Source organism: Rhinoraja longicauda, chromosome 19 (genome assembly GCF_053455715.1).
Source record: "Rhinoraja longicauda isolate Sanriku21f chromosome 19, sRhiLon1.1, whole genome shotgun sequence".
NCBI lineage: Eukaryota > Metazoa > Chordata > Chondrichthyes > Rajiformes > Arhynchobatidae > Rhinoraja > Rhinoraja longicauda.
In genome coordinates this window covers 22,281,248-22,289,072 of record NC_135971.1, presented here as the reverse complement: position 1 = coordinate 22,289,072, position 7,825 = coordinate 22,281,248, and positions in this window count along the sequence as shown.

Below are 7,825 nucleotides of genomic sequence, written 5' to 3'. Positions count from 1 at the left end.
GAAAATTCTGGCTCAGCTTCAGACCGGCTCGGTGGCGCAGCGGTAGAGTTGCCGCCTCACAGCGCCAGAGACCATGGTTCGATCCCGACCACGGGTGCTGTCTGTACGGAGTTTGTACGTTCTCTCCGTGACCCGCGTGGGTTTTCTCCGAGATCTTCGGTTTCCTCCCACACTCCAAAGACGTACAGGTTTGTAGGTTAATTGGCTGGGTAAATGTAAAAATTGTCCCTAGTGTGTGTAGGATAGTGTTAGTGTGCGGGGATCGCTGGTCGGCGTGGACTCGGTGGGCCGAAGGGCCTGTTTCCACGCTGTATCTCGAAACGAAACTAAACTAAACAAAGCTAAACTAAACTAAACTAAACTAAACTATTCCCACATTCCAAAGAAGTGCAGGTTTGTAGGTTAAATTGGCTTCTGTAAATGGTAAATCGGCCCTAGTGTGTGTGGGATAGAACGCGTGTGGAGGGGTGATGGTCCGGAGCGGACTCGGTGGGCCGAAGGGCTTGGTATAATTTAACCAGCAATTTAACCTGCACTCCTTTGAATGTGGGAATAGTTTAGTTTAGTTTAGCTTTGTTTAGTTTAGTTTAGTTTCGAGATACTGTGTGGAAACAGGCCCTTCGGCCCGCTGTGTCCGTGCCGACCGGCGATCCACGCACACTAACACTATCCTACACACACTAGGGACAATTTTACACTTATACCAAGCCAATTAACTTATAAACCGGCACGTCCTTGGAGTCGTGGGAGGAAACCGAAGATCCCGCGGAAACTAAAATAAACTAAACTAAACTAAACTAAATTAAACTAAACTAAGGCGGCACGGTAGCGCAGCGGTAGAGTTGCTGCTTTACAGCGAATGCAGCGCCAGAGACTCAGGTTCGATCCTGACTACGGGTTGCTGCACTGTAAGGAGTTTGTACGTTTCTCCCCGTGACCTGCGTGGGTTTTCTCCGAGATCTTCGGTTTCCTCCCACACTCCAAAGACGTACAGGTATGTAGGTTAATTGGCTGGGTAAATGTAAAAATTGTCCCTAGTGTGTGTGTAGGATAGTGTTAGTGTGCGGGGATCGCTGGTCGGCGTGGACTCGGTGGGCCGAAGGGCCTGTTTCCACGCTGTATCTCCAAACGAAACTAAACTAAACAAAGCTAAACTAAACTAAACTAAACTAAACTATTCCCACATTCCAAAGAAGTGCAGGTTTGTAGGTTAAATTGGCTTCTGTAAATGGTAAATCGGCCCTAGTGTGTGTGGGATAGAACGCGTGTGGAGGGGTGATGGTCGGAGCGGACTCGGTGGGCCGAAGGGCTTGGTATAATTTAACCTGCAATTTATGATCACATTGAATGGCGGTGCTGGCTCGAAGGGCTGAATGGCCTACTCCTGCACCTATTGTCTATTGTCTATTGTCTATTAACCTGCACTTCTTTGGAATGTGGGAATAGTTTAGTTTAGTTTAGTTTAGTTTAGTTTAGCTTTGTTTAGTTTAGTTTAGTTTTGTTTCGAGATACAGTGTGGAAACAGGCCCTTCAGCCCACTGTGTCCGTGCCGACCAGCGATCCACGCACACTAACACTATCCTACACACACTAGGGAAAATTTTACACTTATACCAAGCCAATTAACTTATAAACCGGCACGTCCTTGGAGTGTGGGAGGAAACCGAATATCCGGCGGAAATTAAACTAAATTAACTAAACTAAATTAAACTAAAATTCAACTACACAAAAATAAATTCAACTAACTAAACTAAACTAAACTAAACTAAACTAAACTAAACTAAACTAAACTAAACAAGATAGACACAAAGTGCTGGAGTAACTCATCGGGTTGGCAGCGTCTCTGGAGTAAAAGGATGGGTGATGTTTTGGGGTCGGGATCCTTTCTTCAGACTGAAAGTCGAGGGGAGAGGAACTGGAGGTGGAGAAAGGCCGGAACAAAGCAGGGCCGACAACATTTGACCAAGGAAGGGTGGAGCCCACAATGGTCCATTGTTGGCTGGGGAAGAGGTGATAACGAGAGGGGCACAGGGATGCGACAGTGGAACTAGCAGGACCACTCGGGTGGGGGAGGGGATGGAGAGAGAGAGGGAAAGCAAGGGTTTACTTGAAGTTAGAGACGTCATCGTTCGTACCGCTGGGTGTGTAAGCTGCCCAAGCGAGATACGAGGTGCTGTTCCTCCAATTTGCGCTGGGCCTCACTCTGACAGTGGAGGAGGCCCAGGACAGAGAGGTCAGTGCGGGAGTGGGAGGGGGAGTTGAAGTGTTTGGCAACCGGGAGATCAGGTAGGTCCGGGCGGACTGAGCGGAGGTGTTCAGCTAAACGATCGCCGAGCCTGCGCTTGGTCTCGCCGGTGTACAGGAGTCCACACCCGGAACAGTGGATAGGATGCGCTTAAGAAGGGTCTCGACCCGAAACAGAGACCCCGACCCCTGTCCCGCTGGGTTACTCCAGCGTTTTGTGTCAATCCTCTAACTGTGACGTTCTCTGTTCAACGTCGGTTCAGACAGCGTTTGGCAACCGGGAGATCAGGTAGGTTCCAGACGGACTGAGCGGAATCTATATACTAAAACTCTCGTTTGTTTGTTTGTTTGTTCCTGACCTGCAGGCAAAACGGTGCACGATAGCATAACAATTTTAGGCCCACCTTACTCACCGTCGTCCCTTTGGGGCTAATGGAAGAAGTTTCATTGAAATCGGTGTTATTGTAGGGACATAGGGATTGGCCAGGTAATAGAACCCTCGGATTGGATTACGGTCACGGGGTGAGGAAGCGCGGGGTATTTAAATGCTTGGCGCCAAACCAGATTAGAGATTAGATTAGTAAGTGAAGTAGTGTTTGTCCAGGAAGAAGTCTGTCGCGTTTGTTACGGGTTTGATACTAATAAAGGATTCAGATAAAACCACTCGTCTGGACTCACTACATTGGTGACCTCGAACGTTGGAAGAAAGCAGCAGCATGTCGCAGGCGGGAGCGAGCGCGGGCGAAATCCATCTACCGCCGTTCTGGGCCCATCAGCCGCACCTGTGGTTTGTGCAGGCAGAATCACAGTTCCATCTCAAGAAGGTGGAGGAAGACCAGGAGAAGTACCATCATGTGGTGAGCTGTCTGCAGGCGGAGGTGGCTGCGCGGGGTCAGCCGATACCTGACCAGTCCACCCCAAACGGAGCAGTACGTGGGGCTTAAGAAGCTCCTGCTGCGGACCTTCGGCTGGGCCCAAAGCCAGCGGGCTCTGAAGCTCCTCCATTTGCCAGACCTGGGGCAGCGGCTGCCGTCGGAGCTGATGTCCGAGATGCTGGCTTTGGCGGGCGACCATCAGCCATGCATGATATTTGAGGCGGCCTTCCGGGAGAAGCTACCTGGGGACGTCAGGTTGGTGTTGGCGGACGTCCCTTTTGAAGAGCCGGTAGCGTTCGCCGAGAAGGCCGACACGCTCGTGAGGGAACGCAACGCCCGAGACGGCTCCGTTAACCGGGTCTCGAGGCCCAGCGGCAGTCGGGAGTGCGGCCGGGAGAGCGACGCATCTGCCGCTATTGCGCAGCCGGCCCGCCAAGAGAGGGCGGCGGCGCCTGTTCATTGGCAGCGGGCTCGACCAACAGAGCCGGATAGGCGTGGCTGGTGCTCTTTCCATCGGCGGTGGGGCAGCGAGGCACGAAGCTGTAGATCCCCGTGTTCGTTTCCGGGAAACGCCGGGGCCGATCGACTGTAGAGGCAGTCTCGATTGGCCGTAACCACCGCCTCTACGCTACGGATCAGAGTACCGGGATCGTTTTCCTGGTGGATACGGGAGCGGTCGTAAGTATTGTGCCCCCCTATGACTGTGAAGTTCGAGTGGGGGAAAAGGGCCCGCCCCTAATTGCAGTGAATGGTAGCACCATCCGTACGTACGGTAAAAGGACCATGTCCTTGTCCTTCGAGTCCAGGACTTACCGTTGGGAATTCATCGTTGCGGATGTGGGCCAGGCCATATTGGGGGCAGATTTCCTATGGGCGTTTTCCTTGGTCGCAGACGTCCAAGGGAGGGGCCTACAACCCTTGGCTGATGTACGGCCTCGGGATACTGGGCCAGAGGCTTCTACAAGCGCCGCCCCACCCAGCCTAGTCATCCAGTCCATTACCACGGCTCCCGGTCAGTTCGATGCGGTCCTGGCCGATTTCCCGCAGCTCCTCGTCCAGCGTTTTGATTCACCTTCGGAGAAGCACGGGGTCGTCCATTTCATTCCAACCGAAGGGCCGCCGGTTTTTGCCCGGGCACGGCGCCTTCCACCGACAAGCTGGCCAGGGCGCGAGAGGAGTTCCTAAACTTGGAGAGGTTGGGAATCATTCGGCCTTCAAGTAGTCCGTGGGCATCCCCTTTGCACATGGTTTCCAAAGCATCTGGGGGGTGGAGACCATGTGGTGACTTCCGTCGACTCAACGCGGCAACACGGCCGGACCGCTACCCGATTCCACACATTCAGGACTTTTCAGCTAGCCTGGAGGGGGCTACAATATTTTCAAAAATTGATTTGGTGCGGGGATACCATCAGATCCCGGTCCACCCGCCGGATATTCCGAAAACAGCGACCATCACCCCGTTCGGACTGTTTGAGTGGTTGCGTATGCCTTTCGGCCTTAAAAATGCAGCTCAGGCATTCCAGCGTCTGATGGACCGGGTGGGTCGAGGGTTGCCGTTTGTCTTTATTTATCTAGACGATATATTGATTGCCAGCCGTTCGGTCCAGGAGCACTTGGTCCACCTCCGCACCGTGTTCCAGAGGCTGCAAGACCATGGCCTGATTCTCCATCCGGACAAGTGCCAATTCGGCCTGTCCGCGGTGGATTTTTTGGGTCATCGGGTTACTCCGGCCGGGGCCACTCCCTTACCAGCTAAGGTGGACGCGGTCCGCTCTTTCCCCCGCCCGACTACCATCAAGGGCTTGCAGGAATTTGTGGGCATGGTCAATTTTTATCATCGGTTCGTGCCTGCAGCAGCTCGGGTTATGCGTCCCCTTTTTCAGTGTCTCGCAGGTAACCCCGCGGAGTTGGTATGGTCCGTAGCTGCGGAGACGGCTTTTGTTGCGGTCAAACAGGCCCTCGCCAATGCCACCATGCTGGTGCACCCGCGCTCCTCCGCCCCCACAGCTCTGACGGTGGACGCCTCAGACGTGGCAGTGGGTGGGGTTTTGGAGCAGCAGGTTGACGGTGAATGGCAGCCTCTTGCGTTTTTCAGCAGGCAGCTCTCTCGAGCGGAGCTCAAGTACAGTGCGTTCGATAGGGAGCTCCTGGCCCTTTATTTAGCAGTCCGGCACTTCCGCTACTTTTTAGAAGGCCGTTCTTTCGTGGCCTACACGGATCACAAACCTTTGACATTCGCTTTTGCTAAGGTTTCTGATCCGTGGTCGGCTCGCCAGCAGCGGCACCTAACCCTCATTTCGGAGTTTACGACCGATGTCCGTCATATTGCGGGTAGGTTGAATGCCGTTGCTGATGCCCTGTCCCGGCCGGCCATTCCCTCCGTAGCCGTGGTTGGTGACCATGTGGATTTCCAGGAGCTAGCGGAGGCTCAGCGCCTGGAAGGAACTGCCGCGGTGTACGCCTCCACAACCTCGGGACTGCGTTTAGAGCAGGTGGCGTGTGGCCCCACAGGTATCAAGTTGTGGTGCGACGTTTCCCTCCCACGCCCTCGCCCGGTGGTGCCTGCCACTCTGCGGCGCAAGGTTTTTGAGGCCATTCATGGCCTGGCACACCCATCCATCAGGGCGACTTCAGCCATGGTGGCCGACCGGTTTGTCTGGCATGGCCTGCGGAAGCAGGTGGCAGCCTGGGCACGCGCCTGCATTCCGTGCCAGACCTCCAAAGTCCATCGTCATGTCCAGCCCCCATACCAGAGATTCGAGGTTCCCCCCGTCCGTTTTTTCCACATCCATGTGGATTTGGTGGGTCCATTGCCCTATTCTAGGGGTTACACCCATCTACTGACGGTGGTTGATCGGTTCACTCGTTGGCCGGAGGCGCTCCCGTTGTCGGACACCTCGGCGGCCTCCTGTGCACGGGCCCTGGCGTTGCATTGGGTGGCTCGTTTCGGGGTCCCGGCTATCATTACTACAGATCGGGGAGCCCAGTTCACCTCGTCTCTCCGGGCCGCGCTGGCGCAGCTTTATGGTGCTCGATTACAGCAGACCACCGCCTATCATCCCCAAGCCAACGGGATGGTTGAGCGTTTCCATCGGCAGCTGAAGGCGTCCCTCTGTGCTCGCCTGACTGGCTACGATTGGGCTGACCAGCTGCCTTGGGTCCTCCTCGGCATCCGTACGGCCCCGCGGGCGGAACTGGGCACATCTTCGGCCGAGCTCGTCTACGGTTCGCCCCTGCGGGTGCCGGGCGATATTCTCCCTCCCACTCCCGCCTTGCCGCCATCCGTCACGTCAGTCTTGGGCTCCCTCCGGGAACGGGTGGGTTCTCTGGCTCCAGTCCCCACCTCTAGTCACGGAAGCACAGCAGTTCACGTTCCTTCGGAATTGCGGAGCTGTGATTTCGTGTTTCTTCGGAAGGATTGCCACCGTCCCCCTCTGCAGCCGGTTTACCAGGGCCCATTCCAGGTGCTCAAAAGAGGGACTGTAACCTTCACCTTGCAGGTAGGAAATCGTCAGGAGCTGGTTTCAGTGTCCCGTCTCAAGCCGGCCCATTTAGACCAGGACCTCCCCGTGTCGGTGGCTCAGCCGCCGCGCCGGGGCCGGCCTGTGGCTGCTCGACTGGTCCCGTCAGCGGCGCCCAGTTTACCACCTTTTGGGCCTCCGCCGCCTATGGTTGGTCCCGGGCTGCCGTTGTTCATCAAGTGCCCCACGTCACCTGCACCCGCCGCTCCGGTGAACCTCCCATCGCCTCCAGCGGCGGCGTCCCCCCCGCCTCCTGTCACACTGGGGGTATCGGTTTCCCCCATCCGTACACGTTCTGGGCGGGAGGTTCGGCCGCCCGTGAGGTATGGTTTCGAGGGTTCTGGGGGGGGTCATGTAGGGACATAGGGATTGGCCAGGTAATAGAACCCTCGGATTGGATTACGGTCACGGGGTGAGGAAGCGCGGGGTATTTAAATGCTTGGCGCCAAACCAGATTAGAGATTAGATTAGTAAGTGAAGTAGTGTTTGTCCAGGAAGAAGTCTGTCGCGTTTGTTACGGGTTTGATACTAATAAAGGATTCAGATAAAACCACTCGTCTGGACTCACTACATTATATCTTTTAAGTTATTCACATTTTAAAGTATAAATCTATCTCCTAGGGAGGGAGGGGGGAGGGAGGGAGGGAGGGAGGGAGGGGGGGAGGATAAGGGGGGTTGAAGGGGATGGAGTGGCGGGGAGGGGAAGAGGGGGAGGGGAAGGGGGGGAAGGGGAGGGGAGGGGGGGAGGATAAGGGGGGTTGAAGGGGGTGGAGTGGGGGGGAGGGGAGGGGAGGGGAGGGGAGGGGAGGGGAGGGGAGGGGAGGGGAGGGGAGGGGAGGGGAGGGGAGGGGAGGGGAGGGGAGGGGAGGGGAGGGGAGGGGAGGGGAGGGGGAGGGGAAGGGGGGGTAAGGGGGGTTGAAGGAGATGGAGTGGGGGGAGGGGAAGAGGGGATGGGGAAGGAGGAAGGGGGGAGGGGAAGGGGGAAGAGAAGAGGGGAGGGGAAGGAGGAAGGGGGAGGGGAGGGGAGGGAGAGGATAAGGGGGGTTGAAGGGGATGGAGTGGGGTGGAGGGGAAGAGGGGGAGGGGAAGGAGGAAGGGGGAGGGGAAGGGGAGGGGAAGAGTGGGTGAGAAGGAAGGGGGAGGGGAGGGGGGGAGGGGAATGGGGGAGTGGGAGAGGGAAGGGGA